Source organism: Melanotaenia boesemani, unplaced genomic scaffold (assembly GCF_017639745.1).
Source record: "Melanotaenia boesemani isolate fMelBoe1 unplaced genomic scaffold, fMelBoe1.pri scaffold_150_ctg1, whole genome shotgun sequence".
In the NCBI taxonomy this organism is placed as follows: domain Eukaryota; kingdom Metazoa; phylum Chordata; class Actinopteri; order Atheriniformes; family Melanotaeniidae; genus Melanotaenia; species Melanotaenia boesemani.
Window position 1 is genome coordinate 28293 of NW_024580604.1, and position 21326 is coordinate 49618.

At 42.8% G+C, this 21326-nt stretch overlaps 1 pseudogene; it reads right to left on the bottom strand.

The window, feature by feature from the left end:
* LOC121636149 overlaps nt 1-20887 on the bottom strand; it is a 45549-nt pseudogene extending 24662 nt beyond the window's left edge.
* Between the last annotated feature and the right edge of the window lie 439 nt (nt 20888-21326).

The window sequence follows — 21326 nt, forward strand, 5'->3', positions numbered from 1 at the left end:
AACCTGTCTGGTCCGGATGTATTATAAGAGGGGTTATTTTTTCTATCCTTCTGGCAAGAGCTTTACTAATTATTTTCAGGTCTACATTTATTAAAGATATGGGACGGTAACTGGATGGAAGTGTGGGGTCTTTGCCTGGTTTTAGCAATAGTGTTATATTAGCTAAGTTCATATTTTGCGGTGTTTTTTGTTTTTCCTGTATTTCTAACAACATATTATAAAATGTAGGAGCTAGCGTTGTCCAGAATTCCTTGTAAAATTCTGCTGAGTAACCATCTGGACCCGGGGCTTTATTGTTGGGCATATGTTGGAGAGCTTCGTGGAGTTCATCTACAGTAATAGGTGCATCTAAATTTATTTTATTTTCATTTTTTAGTTTTGGTAGATTAATGTTGTTTAAAAATTGTTCAATATGTTCATCTGTTGGATTAATCTGTGATTCATATAATGTTTTATAGAAGCTTCTAAACGTGTCATTTATCTTGTCTGGGTCATGGCTGATGTTTCCGTCTTGATCTTTAACAGAGGAGATTGTTGTTTTCTCCTTGTTTGTTTTTAGTTGATTTGCTAAAAACTTTCCAGATTTGTTACTGTGTTCAAAGTTCTCCAAGCGAAGTCTTTGCACTAAAAACTGTGTTTTTTTATCTATAATTTCTTTAAGCTGCCATTTAGTTTTCCTTATATTATTCATTGTGTGCTCTTCGGGGGAAATGCGGTAAGCCTCCTCCAATGATTTAATCCTGAGTTCTAATTCTAAAACTCTTGCTGTTTCCTTCTTCTTCTTATGTGAGGAGAAGGAAATTATTTTCCCTCGCATTACTGCTTTTCCTGCTTCCCAAAGGAGACACGCTGAAGTTTCAGGCATGTCATTTTTTTCTATATAAATTGACCATTCTTTTTTAAAATAATCAATAAACTCAGGATCTTTCAATAAAGAGGTGTTAAATCTCCAGCTTTTACCAATCGGTTTATTATTTTTGATTCTCAGACTGAATGAAACTGGTGCGTGATCGCTAATGCTGATTGGATGTATCTGAGTCTCTGAAATGTCGCCCATTAGTGAGTTACTATTTAATATATAATCTATTCTAGAGAAGGAGTGGTGAACTGAAGAGAAGAAGGTGTATTCTCTTAGTTTAGGATGGTGAGAGCGCCAAGCATCGCAAAGACCAAAATCCTTCATGTACTGTTTGATAGTTTCTGACGACTGCCAGACTCGATGACTGGCTGATGTGCTGCAGCGATCTTGTTCAGTCAAGACTACATTAAAATCACCAGCTAGCACTATTCTGTTATCTGAATAATTCTGGAGTGTAGCAAACAGGGAGTGGAAAAAGGAGGGATCATCTGCATTGGGGCCATATACATTGGTAATACATAATTTGATATTACAAATAGATAATAAAGTTATCAGAAATCTGCCTTCCGGATCCACTACTGTACTATCTATGTCAAAATTTAGTCTCTTATTAATAAGAGTAGCTACTCCTCTTTGCCTAGAATTGTAACAAGCTGAGTAAACATGAGGAAACTGAGCTGTTTTAAGAAGATCTATGGTTGAGTTTGTTAAATGAGTCTCTTGTAGTAAGACAATGTCAGCCTGCAGCTCCTGTAATTTATTAAAGATCTTCAACCTCTTCTCCCTGGAACCGGCTCCATGTACATTCCAACAGACGATTTTTAACATGGTTATTGTGAACGGTTTAATGCTTCATGCGTGTTACTGACGCGTGTGTCTTTGTGCGCCCCTCTTGCGTGTTCGCGCGTGTTTGCATGCAGCCTGATTGCGCGTGTTTGTCCGTATGTTAAATGTCCGTATATGTACCTTAATGCGTGTTCTCTCATACATAAAACGCGAGTGTTTATATGTATCATGTATGGTGCGGCTGTGCGTCCTGACGGTTTTTGACCGGCCGCGTGCGCTGCTGATATTACGAGCTGGATTACAATTAACAGTGAAAGCGTGAAAGATAGTGAAAAGTGAGAAAAGTATTTGTGTGAAATATAAAAACAAAACAGAAAAAAAATACATCGATCTAGATGTAGAGGCTGTGGTGAGACGAGCAGTGTGTTCTACTGTCAGTGATCTGTAATGGCGAGTTAAGAGTGATCATTTGGAGAGATTGACATACAGCACCTGGGATCAGAAGAGCCACGGAGTGACGTCCGGGTCGCGGTACAGTTGTCCATTAATAAACAGTTTATCCACCGCGATGACAGCGCGAGCGCCATTAGCCATAGATTTCCTTCTGATGGGAAACAGGACTCTCCGTCGGTCCAGAATCTCTCTCGGATATTGGTCGTTTACTCCGAAGTTGGTCCCCTTCAGTTCGCGGCCCTGGTTCTTCACCTGCTCCTTCTGTTTGAAGCTGACGAACTTCGCTACGATGGGTCTTGGTCTGCTGGACCCGGGTTTCCTCCCGCCGAGCCGATGGACTCTGTGAAAGGAGATGTTTTTCACCGTTTCCTCTGGGAGCTTCAGGTGGGTTTTGATGAAGTTTTTCACCGTGGTCTCGGGGTCCTCCTCCGTCTGCTCTGGAATCCCTGCAAATACCAGGTTCTCTCTCATGCTCCGCGCCTGCAGATCGATCACCGTTTCCTTGATCTTCTTATTTTCATCTGAGAGACGGGTCAAGCCCTCGGTGAGGGATTTTACCGTCTCTCTGAGACCGGCATTTTCTGCAGCCAGACTTTCCACCTGCTTCTGGCTGAATTCTAATGATTCACGTAGCGACTGGAACTCTTTGTGGAGAATTTCTACCAGACTCAAACGCGCATCAAAACTGCTGAGTTTCTTATCTATGGAGATCAGAACATCTGTTGAGTCGTTCCCCGGTGGTGAAATAGCTCCAGGTGAATCCTCATTTCGCTGTCTCTTGGACTTGGATGAGGTGGAGGGGGTGGAGGTGTTGTTTGGTTTCCCCATGACGATTCTGTCGTAACAACGATCTATAAAATCTGTCAGGCTGGCCAAATCCTCCCCGCTGTGCTCCAGAGTGTACCTTTTAAAGACACTATAGTCCTACTTTAAAGAATATTTTGATTAAGTTGGCACAAAATACAATCGATTGAAAGTATAAATGTTTGGGCGCCTAGTTTGAATCTGCCGTCTCCCCCGGAACTACGTCACCTACAGCATTAGCGTCACTTACCTGCCACCAGCGCTCCCTTATACAGTTCTCCTAATGTGAGTGTCAGAACAAATGATCAAACCTCTCCAAGTTTTAATTTACAAAGGGGTACCAGACAAGGTTGTCCACTATCTCCCTCACTTTTTGCTATATTTATTGAACCGCTAGCCGCTGCAATTAGACAAAATCAAGCTATTAACGGCATTCAGTCCAAAAATATAAGTCATAAAATAAGCCTTTATGCTGATGATGTTTTACTATTCCTCCAGAACTCACAATATGTGGATAGGATATGTGTGTGCCCTGGGGCTCTCTGGTCCCTTGGTGTGGTGGCGTGAGCTGCTGGGGGTGGATGGGCATCCGGAGTGCTGATGCGTTGGACTCTGGGCCGGGCCAGGCCTTTGTCCTTCTGCCCTTGGGTGGTATTGGGGAGGCGGGGGCACCTACAGCGGCCAGCTGAGGTGTTGGCTGCCTGGGAGAGAGATTTCTCTTCTGGTTGTGCCCCTCCCCGAGCCCCTCTCTTCCCCCGCCACTCTACATCCTACACACCACACATAGGGCTCTGTGGGGTGGGTGGAGTAGGTGGGTTTGGCAAGGGGGGTCCCCGTTGCGGGTGGCCCTTCCCCCATCCCCTCCCTTTGTGACCTCTCTCCCCCCGATTTTATTTACATGCTAGACAGTACCACATTTAACAGTACTGCACCACAGAGGCACCATGAGAAGACCATCGGTGCCTCTCTCCCCTCCCTTCAAAACATCTACACCTCTTGCCTCACCTGTAAAGCCCTCTGCATTGCAAGATCTCTGACACCCCTCGTCAGCACTTGAACTTTTTACACTCTCAAGTTGACACCCTCAGGAACAAGCACACAGCCACTTTATTAACTTTAACCAGACCATAAGCTAACTCAGTCTGCTTTTTTCCCCACTGTAACCATATACTGCACTGACTGTAATTTGCCTTGTCTATTTATTATTGTTTATTGGCTTACACTACCGTTCAAAGGTTTGGGGTCACTTTGCCATGGGATTCAATAGGGAAGTGACCCCAAACTTTTGAACGGTAGTGTATATTTTTGTATTGTATCACACAAAGGTTTAAAAGAACCATAGTTTTAATTCTCTTGAGACTGATACCAATGTTTAGTTATTAGTTTCCATTTTCTCTGTGTTTCCCTATAACTAATTTAATGTGTGTTTCTTTGTGTCAGGGACACAAAAAACTTGTACTAAACTCACTTTTAGAACAAGAACCAGTTTTCTTATCCAAAATATGTGCCATTGGCATTGCCACCTCCATTTGTCACTGTGATAAAAATGTGCTAAATTCCAACTTCAAGGGTTGTGCCTTGCTGACTAAATGACTCTAGGATATTCCTGTGTAGACAACCAAGAAGTTTATTAGGAACCAACCAATAAGTTACTGTTTACCTGTTTTAGGAAATTTCGTAAAGATGATAAGCTTATAAACATTGTCACAGGATAGAGTAGATAGATCGATAGATTGTGTTTTCCTAAATCTTTACCCCATGACCCCTTAATTTCAAAGATCCTGCCTCAAATATTGCTGTGAGAATACAAAAAATGCACAATGTTTTAGCCATAATAAGGCCACAATAAGAAGTTAAAAAGACGTGGGAAACTAAAACCTTGGTATTCTTAATCATATTGGAAAAAGTGAATTTTTCTTACCTGACAGTTTCCAGTGTACAGTAAGGACCCTCCAGTCCAGCACACAGCAGCCTCACTCCTGAATCCTTCAGGTTGTTGTTACTCAGGTCCAGCTCCCTCAGACTTGAGGACTAGGAACTGATAACTGAAGACAGAGCTTCACAACTTCTCTCTGAGAGGTTGCAGAGACTCAGACTGGAAAAAACATAAAACACTGCTAAGCTTTGATGGATTTACACAGATGTTTTTTGCTTTTGTTTTCGTTTAAAAAAAAAGTGCAGTTATATATTAATGAAGAAATCCAACTTGGCACTTACAGAGCTCTTTTTGATTCTTTGACCACTGGCAGCAGCCTCAGAAGAGCCTCCTCTGAAGCAGAGTATTTCTTCAGGTCAAACACATCCAGATCTTGTTCTGATGACAGTAAGATGAAGGCCAGAGCCGACCACTGAGCAGGAGACAAGTTATCTGTGGAGAGACTTCCTGATCTCAGGGACTGTTGGATCTCCTCCTCTAGAGAACCATCATTCCGTTCATTCAGACAGTGGAACAGATTGATGATTCTCTCTGCAGAATGATTCTCACTGATTTTCTTCTTGATGTACTGGACTGTTTCCTGATTGGTTTGGGAACTACATGCTATCTGTCTTAATAGGCCTCGAAGCAGATTTTGATTTGTCTGCAGTGAAAGACCCAGGAGGAAGCGGAGGAACAAGTCCAGCTTTCCATCTCGAGTCTGCAATGCTTTGTCCACAGCACTCCTGTAAATGTCGGTCTCTGTTGATTTATCATCTGTTTTAGACCACCAGGATGTTATTTGTTCTTCCATCAGATTGACTCCAGTATTGATGAAGGTCAGACGGACATGAAGAGCAGCCAGAAACTCCTGAACACTCAGATGGACGAAGCTGAACACCTTCTCCTGGTACAGTCCTCTCTCCTCTTTAAAGATCTGTGTGAACACTCCTGAGTAAACTGAGGCTGCTGTGACATTGATGCCACACTCTGTCAGGTCTGATTCATAGAAGATCAGGTTTCCTTTCTGCAGCTGATCAAAAGCCAGTTTTCCCAGAGATACAATCATCTTCCTGCTCTCTGGACTCCAGTGTGGATCTGTCTCAGCTCCTCCATCATACTTGACCTTCTTGACTTTGGTCTGGACCACCAGGAAGTGGATGTACATCTCAGTCAGGGTCTTGGGCAGCTCTCCTCCCTCTCTGGTTTTCAGAATATCCTCCAGAACTGTAGCAGTGATCCAGCAGAAGACTGGGATGTGGCACATGATGTGGAGGCTTTGTGATGTCTTGATGTGGGAGATGATCCTTCTGGCTGGATCCTCATCTAAGAACCTCTTCCTGAAGTACTCCTCCTTCTGAGGGTCAGTGAACCCTCTGACCTCTGTCACCATGCCAACACAGTCAGGAGGGATCTGATTGGCTGCTGCAGGTCGTGTGGTTATCCAGAGGCAAGCAGAGGGAAGCAGGTTCCCCCTGATGAGGTTAGTCAGCAGCACATCCACTGAGGTGGGCTTCTTAGGGTCGGTTAGAACTTTAGTTTTATGGAAGTCCAGAGGAAATCGACTCTCATCCAGACCGTCCAAGATGAAGACAACCTGGAACTCTTCAAAGCTGCAGATTCCTGCTTCTTTGGTTTCAGTAAAGAAGTGATGAACAAGTTCCATCAAACTGAACTTTCTCTCTTTCAGCACATTCAGCTCTCTGAAAGTCAGTGGAAACAAGAACTGGATGTCCTGGTTGGCTTTGTCTTCAGCCCAGTCCAGAGTGAACTTCTGTGTTAAGACAGTTTTCCCAATGCCAGCCACTCCCTTTGTCATCACTGTTCTGATTGGTTCATCTCTTCCAGGTGGGAGTTTAAAGATGTCTTCTTGTCTGATGGTTGTTTCTGGTCTGTTTGGTTTCCTGGATGCTGTTTCAATCTGTCTGACCTCATGTTCATCATTGACCTCTGCAGTTTCTCCCTCTGTGATGTAGAGCTCTGTGTAGATCTGGTTCAGAAAGGCTGGGTTTCCTGCTTCAGTGATCCCCTCAAACACACACTGGAACTCCTTCTTCAAGGTAGATCTCAGTTTATGTTGGCAATTTCCTGCATGGGTCCCTAAGTTAAGACAAAAAAAGTTAACTCAGTAATTAAAGTTATTGGCTCCCGTGGGCTCACCACCTGCAGGGGCCATAGTAGTCGGGTGCAGTGTGAGCTGGGCGGCTGCTAGAGACGGGGACCCTGGCGGTCTGATCCTCGGCTGCAGAAGCTAGCTCTAGGGATGTGGAATGTCACCTCTCTGGCGGGGAAGCAGCCTGAGCTGGTAAGCGAGGTTGAGTGGTTCCGGCTAGATATAGTTGGACTCACCTCAACGCACGGCTTGGGCTCTGGAGCCACTGTTCTTGAGAGGGGCTGGACCCTATTCCATTCTAGAGTTGCTCCCGGTGAGAGGCGCCGAACAGGTGTGGGCATGCTCGTTTCCGCCTGACTTGGAGCCTGTACGTTGGGGTTTACCCCGGTGGACAAAAGGGTAGCCTCCTTCCGCCTTTGGGTGGGGGGATGGGTCCTGACTGTTGTTTGTGCTTATGCACCAAAAAGCAGTTCAGAGTACCCACATTTTTTGGAGTCCTTGGAGGGGGTGTTGGAGAGCACTCCTTCCGGGGACTCCCTCGTTCTGCTGGGGGACTTCAATGCTTATGTGGGCAATGACAGCGAGACCTGGAGGGGCGTGATTGGGAGGAACGGCCCCCCTGATCTAAATCCGAGTGGTGTTTTGTTGTTGGACTTCTGTGCTCGTCATGGACTATCCATAACGAACACCTTGTTCAGACATAAGAGTGTCTGATCACCACCTGGTGGTGAGCTGGCTCGGATGGTGGGGGAGGATGCCGGTCAGGCCTGGCAAACCCAAACGTGTTTTGAGGGTCTGTTGGGAACGTCTGGCAGAGTCCCATGTCAGAAAGAGTTTCAACTCCCATCTCCGGCAGAGCTTCAACCATGTCCCGGGTGAGGCGGGGGACATTGAGTTCTAATGGGCTGTGTTCCGTGCCTCTATTGTCAAGGCGGCCAGCCGCAGCTGTGACCGTAAGGTTGTCGGTGCCTGTCGTGGCAGTAACCCCTGAACTCGTTGGTGGACGCCGGCATCAAGGGATGCCGTCAAGCTGAGGAAGGAGTCCTATTGGACTTTTTTGGCCTGTGGGACTCCAGAGGCAGCTGATGGGTATTGGGGGGCTAAGTGGAGCGCAGCTTCAGAGGTCGCTAAGGCAAAAACTCGGGCTTGGGAGGAGTTTGGAGAGGCCATGGAAAATGACTTCCGGGTGGCTTCGAGAAGATTCTGGTCCACCATCCGGTGGCTCAGGAGGGGAAAGCAGTGCTCCATCAACACTGTGTACAGTCGGGATGGGGGGCAGCTGACCTCGACTCGGGACGTTGTGCTTTGTGGACTTGGAGAAGGCATTCGACCGTGTCCCCCGGGGACTACTGTGGGGGTACTCCGGGAGTATGGAGTGCCGGACCTGCTTGTACGAGCTGTCCGGTCCCTGTACGACCGGTGCCAGAGCTTGGTCCGCATTGCCATCCGTAAATCAGAGTCGTTTCCGGTAAAGGTTGGACTAACTTTTATGGACAGAATTTCTAGGCGTAGCCGAGGTGTTGATGGGATCTGGTTTGTTGGCCTCAGGATTGGGTCTCTGCTCTTTGCGGATGACATGGTTCTGTTGGCTTCATCGGGCCATGATCTTCAGCTCTCACTGGGGCGATTTGCAGCAGAGTGTGAAGCGGCTGGGATGAGAATCAGCACCTCCAAGTCCGAGACCATGGTCCTCAGCTGGAAAAGGGTGGAGTGCCTTCTCTGGGTCGGCAATGAGGTCCTGCCCCAAGTGGAGGAGTTCACGTATCTCGGGGTCTTGTTCACGAGTGAGGGAAGGATGGAGGGGGAGATTGACAGGCGGATCGGTGCGGTGTCCGCAGTGATGCGGACTCTGCATCGGTCTGTCGTGGTGAAGAAGGAGCTGAGCCAAAAGGCGACGCTCTCGATTTACCGGTCGATCCACGTTCCTACCCTCACCTATGGCCACAAGCTGTGGGTAGTGACCGAAAGAACAAGATTGCGAATACAAGTGGCCGAAATGAGTTTTCTCCGCAGGGTGGCCGGGCTCTCCCTTAGAGATAGGGTGAGAAGCTCGGTGATCCGGGAGGGGCTCAGAGTAGAGTCGCTGCTCCTCCACATCGAGAGGAGCCAGATGAGGTGGCTCGGGCATCTGGTCTGGATGCCTCCTGGACGCCTCCCTGGTGAGGGTTTCCGAGCACGTCCCACCGGAAAGAGGCCCCGGGGAAGACCCAGGACAATCTGGACGGACTACATATCTCGGCTGGCCTGGGAACGCCTCGGGATCCCTCCGGATGAGCTGGTGAATGTGGCCAGAGAGAGGGAAGTCTGGGTTTCCCTGCTTAGGCAGTTGCCCCCGCGACCCGACTCCGGATAAGTGGCAGAAAATGGATGGATGGATGGATAAAGTTATTGGATTTAATTAATTTAAATATCTGCATCTAAAATGGACATATTCATAGGTAACCCATCCCAGAAGCTCTCTTTAATTTTCTCCCCCTTCATTAGAGGATCAAACAAGGTTTTAAGAACCGTGACATCATGGTCATTAAGAGTCTTTAACACATCAGGGCACACATCAGAAAACTGCACCCAGACCTCAACAGATGCGTCAGCTCCTTCCCCGAGGAACAGATCCATTCCCTGAGTCAGAGACAGCCAGAGACACATTGGGATCGCAAGGCAACAAGCACATGAATGAGAACTGTGAAACAAGAGGGAGGCAAAAGCAGGCAGCACAGTGTTTCAGCACCAGCAATAGTAGCATGAAAAGCAGGCAACTTTTAGTGTTGTGAGGCACCAATGGCTGAAAGTACAAGGCAAAAAGCAACAAAGCAGGAAATTAGCTTAAATAGAAAAAAACAAACTGAGTAAATATGTTTGACATACAGCAAGAAAAGTGAGGAAGATCACATGGAGGACAGTACAGCAGCTAGAGTTGCCTCCCTGGGCTCAGGGTGGTTCCTGAGGAAGTAAAGAAATCCCTGTTCATGATTAATCCATGAAAAACAGCAGGTTCTGAAAGATGAAGTACATGAGCTGATGGGTTGTCACAGGCTGTAGTGCCATCATGGTTCAAGCCAGCCACACTCAAAAAAGTGAACTCAGTGTGTTGTTGAGTAAAATAACTTTACTTGTGTGCAATTTAATAAACATTGCTGTGTTTGGCTTTAAAACATAGCCCACTCTAGTAAGTATACCTTAAAATTTATACTTGTTAAAGCAAAAGAAACAAGCTACGTGAATCCAACATAACACTGTTGAGTAAATCGCACAATCAACTCTGTACGCACTAAGAATGTCCTAGAAGGGTTTCCGGAGGCCTGACATTGCGCATGCTCAGAAGCTGCCTGAGCTGAACTTTGGAAGCAATGCGGTATGCATTTTGGCGGGCGACTGTGGGAACTGCATGGATTTGCATCCATCTCTGAGTAAGTATATTTATTAATGCGCTCTGTGATGTTCAAAGATTATTGCATGGCGAGCGATTAATATTGCCGGTCCATCTCTGTTTGTCTGAAAATATATCATACATCCCATGTTAACTAATGTTAATTAGCTAGTTAGCCAATTAACAAAACTGCCAGATGATAGACATACGTTAAATAATCGATTCGACTCTGTAATTGTAGTTTAGTAATCTCCTTCTCCGTGTGCAACATTAAATTGGTTTAGTTTAATGGTATTTTATTGGTTACAGGTCATTGTTTGGGCATTAGACGTCTGTTGAACGGTGAGGTGGGCTTTAGAATAGTGGTGTTCATGGTTTTCAAGTTGAGGATAAAAATTTTTTAAAACACCTGGGTCGAAAAGCAGTGTTATTTGCTTGTAATTTAACTCCAAGCCACGAGGGCAACTGCTAACGGTAAGCCACCGACTTTTGAGTGAGTGGGTGATCAAGAGTGAGGGAGCGTTGTCTCTGTCAGAACAGACAGCGCCGATTACTCATTAAGAAATGGCTCAGCATTTTAAAATTAGTAAGGCTTTGTAAGTATATATCATGAGGTACATTTTGTAATAAAATTAGTGCTGGGCACGTTAACGCGTTAATTGCGTTATTTTTTTTTCTGGCCGCTGGCTTTGATGACAGAAACATGGCGTCCATGTCTCTCTTCCCTGCTGCAGCGGTGATGATGTAATCAGGAGAGAGCAGGTTTATTAAAATGAAGAGACATTTTCTTTCTGGAACTTAGGAAAGAAGAAGAACCGACGTTTCTCTTTGTCTGTCAAAACTCATACAGATGGACAGAACATCGTGATTTCTGGATGAGAAACTGTTTATTATTATTTACATTTTTTAATAAATGCAGTTTTAATTTATGCAAGACAGCAAATGTAAGACATGTTTTCTGACTTTTACAAAGATAAAGCATAAATCGGGTCTTCTTCTGTCTCTGGTTCGGTGAATCTTGGTCGTAGCGAGATGAAACTTCCAGCTGTGGAATCTGTGAGATGTGAGCTTTCAGTAGAGGAGCCGTTTGTTCATGTTCATGGGGAAACATCATCTGTGTTTACATGTTTTTAGGACTTTGTGTACCAGTTCTTTTAATTGTTTGTTCTCTTAACTGTGTTTGTTGGTGATAGAAATGGTTTCGCTGAGCCGTTAGCTGAGATTCTGGACCTTCTGGACCAGAAAGACCAAGAGAAACTCATCCATGCATTCATCTCCAGTAGACTGGATTACTGTAATGGTCTTTTAACAGGACTTCCTAAAAAGAGCATTAAACATCTGCAGCTCATCCAGAACGCTGCTGCTAGAGTTTTAACCAGGACTAAGAGATCTGAACACATCACACCAGTTTTGAAATCTTTACACTGGTTTCCAGTCAGTCACAGAATAGATTTTAAAACCTTCTGATTGTTTACAAATCCCAGAATGGTTTAGGCCCAGAATACATCTGTGATATGTTCAGAGAATATAAACCTAGCAGAGCTCTTAGATCCAAAGACTCTGGTCAACTAGTCCAGACCAGAGTCCAGACTAAACATGGAGAAGCAGCATTTAGCTGTTATGCTGCAAACAAATGGAACAAACTGCCAGTGGAGATTAAACTTTCCCCAAATGTAGACATTTTTAAATCCAGGTTAAAAACTTTTCTTTTCTCATGCGCCTATGCATGAAATCTGCACGGTAACTTTTTTTTAACTTATCTTGCTTTTAATCATTTTAATGTAATTTATTATTTTATTGTGATTATGTGTTGATTATGTGTTGATGCCTTTTACTATTCTAAATATCTGTAATGTCTTTGTTTTATGTAAAGCACTTTGAATTGTCCTGTACATGAAATGTGCTATACAAATAAACTGCCTTGCCTTGCCTTCTGTGGATACCACACATGTTTATAGCTGCACATCTGACGCTAAACCCGGAAACAAGATGCCTTAACTCCCGGTAGCGGAGGCTGCAGGTGCAGAGGTGAAGCTAAACAGTCAAACTAAGAATGAAAGTTTAGAGAATTTATATCCAGAAATGTGGATAATGAAGCAGTGAAGGTGCATGGATGGAAGTTATTGTGCATATTGTGAATATTTCTCTCTCCTCACCATCTAGAAGCTGTGAGATTCTCATCCTGCTTTCTGTCTGTTCACCTGATGCTGATATTCATCACATATTGTTCCTTCTGTGTTTAGAAGGAAGCAGCTTCACAGCTTTAAATTCATCCTGCTGACTTTTTACCTTTTAGTTAGTAAATCCTGAACATTTCATCCTTCTTTCTCATAAATATGTGATTTTATATGAAGAAATATTTTATCTGAAAACTGCTGCTAAACCTGTTTTTGTGTTTAGTGCAGGGGTCTGCAGCCTTTCCAATCCAAAGAGCCATTTTTCCCTCAGCCAGCTAAATAAAACTCCTTTAGAGACGCAAATATTACCAGACTTTTAAAAAAGGAAACTTAATATATATTTTTAATGAAGAGCCAAAATAGAATATTTATTTTTGAAGAACCACATTTTTAATTTCAATGTTTAAGGTTTTAAAATAAAGAAAAACATAAAACCTTTATAAAAAAAAGAGGATAGACAGACTTTCTGCTAAGGAATGTAGATATTTGTGTAAAATGATGTAAAAGAAAAAAAAAAAAGTCCCTGGTTTCCAACCTAATGACAAGAAAGATAGATTTAAAAAAATATTTTAGCCACGTATTTAGAGGCATTGTGGAAGGTTCAGAGTTGCAGGTTGGAGACCCCTGATGTCGTGTTTGTAAACCAAGACTTACTGCATTTTGTTTTTATAGCTGTAGGCCTTTTTTTAAAGGAAAGAGACATTTTGTGCGTAACGATGCGGTTAATCAGTAGACTTTTATTAGATATAGTTTAATAATTTTTTTCTGCTTTTCTTCAGAGTAACCTGTCAAGAAACATGGGATCAGCAGTTCTTCGTATCATCTTTGGAGAAAACGACTCTTCTAAAATAAGTTTGCCTTCAGGAATACCTGATTCTATTGAGGAACTAAAAAATGAGATAAAGGGACAATGTGAGGTGTCAGGTGACTTCAGACTGCAATACAAGGACAAGGACTTTGATGAGTTCTTAAATCTGCAGTCTATGTCAGATATTGAAAACAAAGCAACTCTCAAAGTGATTTACCTCTCAAGTACTTTGTCTTCAAGTAACCTTTGCATGTCTTCAGTGGAACCTAGCCTGGATGAGACTGCTTCTGCTTCGTCTGTGGACACTGACATTCTTTCATCTCCTGGCTCATCATCTTGCTCATCATCGTCATCCCTCAGATCTGAGCCATGGCCAGACGTCTTCCCTATACCTGAGTTTGCTCATGATGTTGAGCTGCAGCTCCAGCGTGCAAATACTGACTTTCAAACTAATGGTATCCTTCTCAGTCCAAGTCCAAGCATGAAATCATGCATTCTTGAAAGTCTGGCATCCCAGATAATCAAATACAAAGCTTATCCATCCAGTGCTGATTTTGATGCCGTGAGTGAAGCCCTCGTGAAGAAACACCCATGTTTAAAGGAGCAGGGTTCTGTTTCAGGCTTTCATCGGTGGAAAATAAGCTTAAAATATAAGATGGCGAACTACAGGACGAAGCTGCGCAATATTGGATGCTCTGAGCTGAATCTGAATTCCTTCAAGCGTAAACAAGGTGTTCCACGCACGTCTCCAAATCAAGTGAAGAAAGCTAGGAGAGCAGAGGTAAACTATTGTCCAGATTATCCAGCAGGACAATCCCAAGAGAGCCATGAAGAAGAGAGGCTGGCACTATTGTCTGAAGTGAGAAAGAGTAACAACCAACAGGTGGTTAAGGAAAAAATGGAAAAGACATTTCCTTGCAGGCGTCATGAGGTGATTGAAGATAGGCCTATTATTGCCGAGTTGAAAAGAAGGTGGCCAGCTCTTTTCTCTGAGCATGAGGTGAGTCATAACTTAAGTTATTTTTATATTAATGTTGTTTTTCAAACATAAAAATTATGTTAATTGTCCAGAAAAAGCATCGTGTGATGTAACACACTAAATTCTTTAACCTCCAAAATTATAACTGAGGGATCTCCCTTATACTTTATTGTTAAATGTGTGTAGGTAGAAGCTGAGTTTATTCGCATCACCACTGTCCCACTGAGACCGACATTTATGCACCAGTTGGATCATCACTCCACAAAGCTCATGACGATCTTCAAAAGGAAGGGAGGAGCAGCAGGACGCAAAATAAGGAGCATCATGGCTGACTTGGATAAGGTATTTTTTCAATTTTAAAAATATTTTTGATGATGATTCTGAACTGAATAGCTGGTCATTCTTACTTCACACAGTTATAAGCTTACCTACGGGTTTGTATGTTTCACAGTGTGATGTTAGATAGGAAAATAGACATTGTAAAGTGGCTCCATTCACTGCAAACCATAAATGTGCACAACACACATTTGTGGTCATGTAAAGAAAAACAGAAAAAACATGATTTGTTTATTTTATTCATCCAACTCAAACAGATGCACACCCCACCAGGCCAAAAATACCTAAACTTGCCTGTACATAAATTTAAAAATGCATAGCAAAAGCTAGTAGCCACACTTTGGTGTAAGACTGATAATCTTTAGGGGCGAGTGCTTCACCAATCCAATGACTACATCACCTCTTTAAACCTCCTGACGTTGTTCCCTTAGTCCCCTGTAGAATGATACCATTGAAATGAGAAGAGCCTGTGTTCTCAAAGCACTAATGGTTTATCTACATGAGGACCCTGAAAATCTCATAAAAGGGTATTTGGTAAGTATCTTTGTATCTGATGCTATTGTACTTTCTTTCCAGAAACTCAAAACATGATGTGTTATAACTCATGGTTTATTGTTTTGTTTTAGGACGTTGAAGACAACCAGGACTCCATGGACCGGACAGTCCTTGGAATTTTTGCCATGAAGAAGGAGGGTGCCGAGCCTAAAGATGAAGGATGTGGGAATCATCGTTGAAGGTGTGGAAGTGCTCCATGAGCTTGATAATGTTGCAAATGCCGTCGCCATTTTGTTTGGACTCACATACACACTGGACTTGAGCTATCCAAAAACACTGATGCACACATTTGAGGTTCTGCAGAAAGTTGTGATGGGACTAGATGGCAACAAACTCTCAACAAAGGCCCAAGTGCTAAAGAACAAACTGTTTGAAGGGACATTTTAGAGATGTTTTGTGTTGAAGGAAGGGTTCCTTCTCAAGTCATACGGTTCATAATGTATTTGCCCGTTCCTCACTGAATGTGGTGGATTTCGTTTCTTTTTCTTTTTTTAAGCCTTTGAGAGTTAATTTTATAATTGCATAGAGTTGTTTTTTTAAAGCCCTACATGCTGATGTGACAGGGCAGAAGCAAGTATTTTGAAATATTTGTTGTATAACTTGTTTACTCCATTCACGATGGTTTATGTTGAAAAGAAAAGTGAGTATATAAGGTTTCATGGTGTTACCATGATTGTTAGAGGAAAAGGGTAGATAAGTCCTGTAACTGATTTTAGCAGGAAACATTTTTATTTAGAAATTTTATTTAGAAATTGGAAAACTACATATTTTCTTTAATATGCAGGAGTAATTTGGGGGTATTATTCATGTTTGTACCGCAAACATATTGCCATTAGTGTTTTATTTCTGATGGTTGTATTGTTCTATTGGCAATAAATAATGTTTTTCACAGAACTAAGGTGTTCTGATTTAAATGTACTTAACAGCATTGTGTGGAAATTGTTGACATAACTAGGTTTAATAAGTCCAACATAAATTCACTAGCTTTATACAATGAAAACTATTTAAATGCTGCTCATTCAAGTAAGTTAAGTTGGAGCTACAAGGAGCTGTTTAATTGGTGTTACTAAATGCAGCTGAGTTAGAATTACACACGTGAGTTGTGTTAGAGTAATGAATGTCTGTTTAGTTAGCTGAACACAGCCTGATCAATTAAATATAACTTGACCAGAGTATATTGAAATGACTTAATACAGTCTTGTTGGTTTCACACAGGTTAGTTCTTTCCTCTGTAATTATAGTATTAAATTAGTTTGAACACAACACAGTTATGTGGAAATTGTTGACATAACTAAATTAAGTAGACTGGACAACTTATTTTTTTTGAGTGCACCATTATTCCAGTATTAAAGTCTCCACTGTCTTTACCACCCTGTGGGCCTAACATCTGTGATCATGAAATGTTTTGAGAGGCTAGCAATAGCACACATAATAAACATCATTAACAGCACTGTGGACCAGTATGCCTACAGAACAATCAGAGCAGGTCTGACACAGCAATTGCCATCCATCAGACATCTCACGTGCCTAGAGAAGAGATTGGGCTTCTCTTCCACAATTTCAGCTCTGCGTTTATGATAATTCCAGGAAACCCGGTGAAAAAGCAGGAACTGTGTAACTCGGTGCTGGACTTCCTTACCAACAAAACACAGACTCTAAGGACAGCAGTCGCTCGTCTTCACCACTCACAGTGAACACTGGCTCCCCCGAGATGTGTGTCCTCAGCCCCCTGTTTTACACAGCTGTCATATTGTCTAATACACCGGTGATACGGCCTTATTGGGTCTAATCTTCCACAACGATGAGTACAGACAGGAAGCCAGTATCTGGAGTGCTGGTGTTAAGGTAACATCAGCAGAAATGTGGTGAAGACTAAGGAGTTAATTGTGGATCTTAGGAATAATAATCACCCCAATCCCCTGCTATTTTTTAAAGGCACATCAGGTGGAGATCACATCACAGTGTTTTGGTAGCTGCTCTGCACAGGACAGGAAGGCACCGCAGCAGGTGATCAAAGCAGCAGGTGATCAAAGCAGCAGGTGAGATTGCAGGTTGATGCATCTGCATCAGTCACTGCAGGGCTTTGGATAATGAAGGATTCCTCCGACCCTGTTTTTGAACTGTCTTGGAAGAAAGTTGTGAAGCATCAGGGCCAGAAAGTCAGGCTTGTGAAAAGCACACACCTCACACAGACTCCTGTGCTGCTATGTGCAGCAGTTGTTCTTATGTTTCTTTTTAATCTATTTTCATGTATATTTTTTAACTATTATTTTACCCTCTTATTTATTGTGTTCTCCAGACCCTGAGACCCTTCTGTTCATTGTTTGTTCAGCTACTATTCTTCCTTTAAATTTAAACCATTTCTCAATTAGTTTATGATGACTCTTTCATTTTCAACATATTAGCATATTCATATACTAATATGTTTTTATCAGTCACTCTTAACACTGAGCCAAAAAACGAAATATCCCACTTTGCTTCAATCTTTAGAGAAATCCTCTTACTGCTCTGCAGACGCTCAGCCAGCTCCTCCTGCTTCATCCTCCTCAGGAAGTCCACTGTCATCTTCACTAACGCCTCTCTGCTGCTCCTCATCCTCATCTTCCAACAAAGAGCATTCTGGGTAAACTGGACTCAGAAGCTTCTGGATCTTCTTCAACTCATTCTTCACAAAAGTAATGATGTTGTCCTCCAGCAGCTGGAAGAGAAACGATATGAAGGACACAATCAGATGGAGTCAAACATCAAATCCATGTTGGACACACTGACCATCCACTGGTCTACAAAGGTCAGCATGGAGATGATGTGGACAGAAGAGATGGAAAATAGTTGTTGTACATGTACAGACCATAAATATGGAGTCCAGCTGTGTTTGATGCTGCTGGGCAGACTGACCACTGGGAAGCTCCGAGTTCTGCTGGTCCACTCTGTGGAGGAATCAGGGAGAATCAGGTCTTTTCAGTCATAAAGACTTTCTGACTGTAAATGTTCACAAATCATTTCAGTTATTAGTTGTAAATCCAGCTTTCAAAAGAAATCGGTCTTAAAAATTCAAGTTTGTGCATGTGTAGAAAAAAAAAAGATATAAGTGATTTAGTAAACGTCTGTTCACAGAAAAATGTTAACGAACTTGTAATTGTGGATTTTTGTCTTCACACCTTTAACTGACTAACGGTCCAGTCAGCTGCCTTCAGCACCACTAGGAGTACATTTTAGGAATTTAGGTGGGTTATAATTTACAGTACTGTAGGAAATAAACATGTTACCCCCCGTCTGCCCACAGTGCCCCCTGATCAACAATAATACCTCAGTGTAAAACAGAACATAGAACATATCTGGTGGTGATAACGTCACTTTAATCCAGTTGTTAATAATAATATTATAATAAAGTTATTTGAACAAAATGTTAAAAAACTTAACCTACTCAAGTTGAATCAGTGTAATTAAGATGAGTACATGAGGAATGGTGACGACGGGGAGCAGGATTTCCCACAATGCAGTTCACTTCTATTAACAACACATTAGAGACACTTTGGCAGATTAGTAATGGCTGAAATTAAACAATACTTATTTCTTTTTATACTTCTTTCTTTTTACTTCATTTATCAGGCTGATCAATAATTCAAATAACACAAAAAGGTTTTTATTGGTCTCAAATGTCTAAAATAAACTGCCATGTCCAGTCATCCAAGTAAAATATCTCAACCTGTCTCTAGTTTAGTTTTCTTTTATCTTCTGGTTTTGCAGTATTTATGAACAATAAAAAGTAAAAAGAAGGAAACGTCTTCCTCTGTCACCCTCGATGGTCTCTAGCTCCAAAGCTCCTGGCGTGAGGAAACCCGTTCTCAGTTAAACAGACAGGAAAACATGTCCTGGTCTGCAGTTATCCGACCAGCTGCTGCACAAAGAGGTCTGAAACCGGTCAGCACCAAGTCCTGCTGCAAAGCCAGAACCATGTTCAGTCCTTCGGTTGTTTTAAGTGGGACGGAGATGAAATCATCATGTGTTGAAGCATCTCCTCTTATTTATGACATTTATGAAACATGTTTTATGTAAATTCGTGAACTTACAGCAAAATCAAATTGATGACTTTCGGTTTTTAAAACTAAAACCGTTTTAGTTAATTATACTTAATCACTCAACAGAAACATTTTTTAAGGAGTTTGTATATATTTTTAAGTAAAGCTAACTCGGTAGATTTTACAGTGCATAGCCCGTGTCTGAGGCCTAGCGGGTCTGACATGTAGCTCCTGGGTTTCTCGTACTTCCTGTGAGCGCTGCGTGGTCTGACCTTGGCCTGACCTTCAACAGTCTCTCAGTCTATGTCCTGCTAACCTTTCCCAGACTGAGGGGCAGCAGCCGGTGCTTGTCTGAGACCTTGCTGATGCATTTCCTCCTGATCCCTCTGATAACACACATGAGGAACTTACACTGGTGACGATCAGGGAATAAGAGTATCAGCAGCACCTGCTTTGTTCTGACCCTTTCAATCCCTGAGGAAGCAGTAAGGAGTTTGTTTCACACACTGACTCGGACTTTAAGCTTTTGTTCGGTTAAAACGTCACAGTGTGGTGCGGCATGTTATCTGTCTGAGAGTTTCATCTTTTACACTGAACTACAAGACCTGAGGCCTCATTTATCAAACTGTACGTAGAAAAGTAAACTACAGGCGGCGTCTAAAAAAGCAAATGCTGCACTTCTACTTCCAGATTTATCAAAGCGTCCACACACACGTCCTCCACCTGTTTCTGTTCATAAACCAGAATCAACTCTGAAGCGGACGCAGGTGAGGGACGCCTTGCCCCGCCCACATGGTGGCCATAAAAGGTCAGGTGGACGCCTGTTTGAGCTTCTTATTAACATCATCTCCCTTCTTCCTGAAATCCTGGTTTTCCCGAGCGTGGCTGTTAGGAGGATTAATATGGAATGTGTCTTTATTCATGTCTGCAAACAGCTTTAATATCTAACACGTGGTGTGGAAGGTGATAGTGGATTGTGTAGAAATGTCTCACATTTCACATCATTTCCTGGTTTTATTCTGGACCGTTGGTGTCGCCGTTTCTCGTTTGTCTAGACTTTGTGCGAACGCCTGGTCTGAGTTGCTGTGGAGGAACATTTTTCTATTAAGTTTGGTTTTCATGAATCCTTAAAGTTGACTATATTTGGAGTATCCTGGTTTTTGTTCCTACGCCAGCTTTAGAAACGAGGCCCAGGTGAGGACCTGATGGACACTGTCTTTGGACATGTGCTAAATGTTTTTTTATATGAGCTCTACTAACATTTACAGCAGCATGACAACAGCTCACCTCTTTACAGCAGATCTGTCTTCTTTAAAAGTGATCTCAAGGCCTTTGAGTTATCGCTCTTCATGGACAAACAGCTGGGTTCAGGTTCACGTCCAGGTCCAGGTCCAGGTCCAGGTCCAAGTCCAGGTCCAGGTCCAGGTCCAGGTCCAAGTGCAGGTTGGTTCCTGTAAATCCAGATGTTTTGTGATGTGAGTGCTGAGCTCTGACGTGGAGAAGAGTCATGGACAGGTAGAGATGATCTCACCTCTGAGCTTTGCTCTGGTTCTTGTGTTCCTCACACAGACTGGTTTTAGTGGGACGGACTCCCTCCTCTCTGTCCTCACACTGATCCATGATGCTGAAGTTACACCAGCTCACACACACTTCCTACCATCTGGGGAGGAAACACACATTCATCTGAACATCAACTCGACCCTCCTTTCTAGCATCTGTGCTGGTAAAATGAAGCTTAAACGTCTGCATCAAATTCATAATAGAAATCATTTTTATTTTATGAATCCCAGCTGGGATCTGACCCATCTCTAGATGGACTAGAGACTGATGGAGCTTAAATCTAAATTAAATATGTTCCCCAAACATTCCAGAGCAGAAACAGACGGAAAAGTTCAGATTTACAGTTTGTTCCGAGTTAAAAAAGAAGACTCTCTAGTCCACAGACTGACGCACAGGTGAGCTGCTTCCTTCCCTCACAGCCCCACCTGTGATGGAGGCAGGACAGGTTTTCACCGTCTGCTCAGGACTACGTAAACTGGCATGTTCTGAGACAGGGTGCATCTGACATGCATGACATTAGTAAATATCTCCATTTGTGTCTAAAAGAGAGAAATAACAGCTAAAAACTGCAGCTCATTTCCTACAACTGAGACAA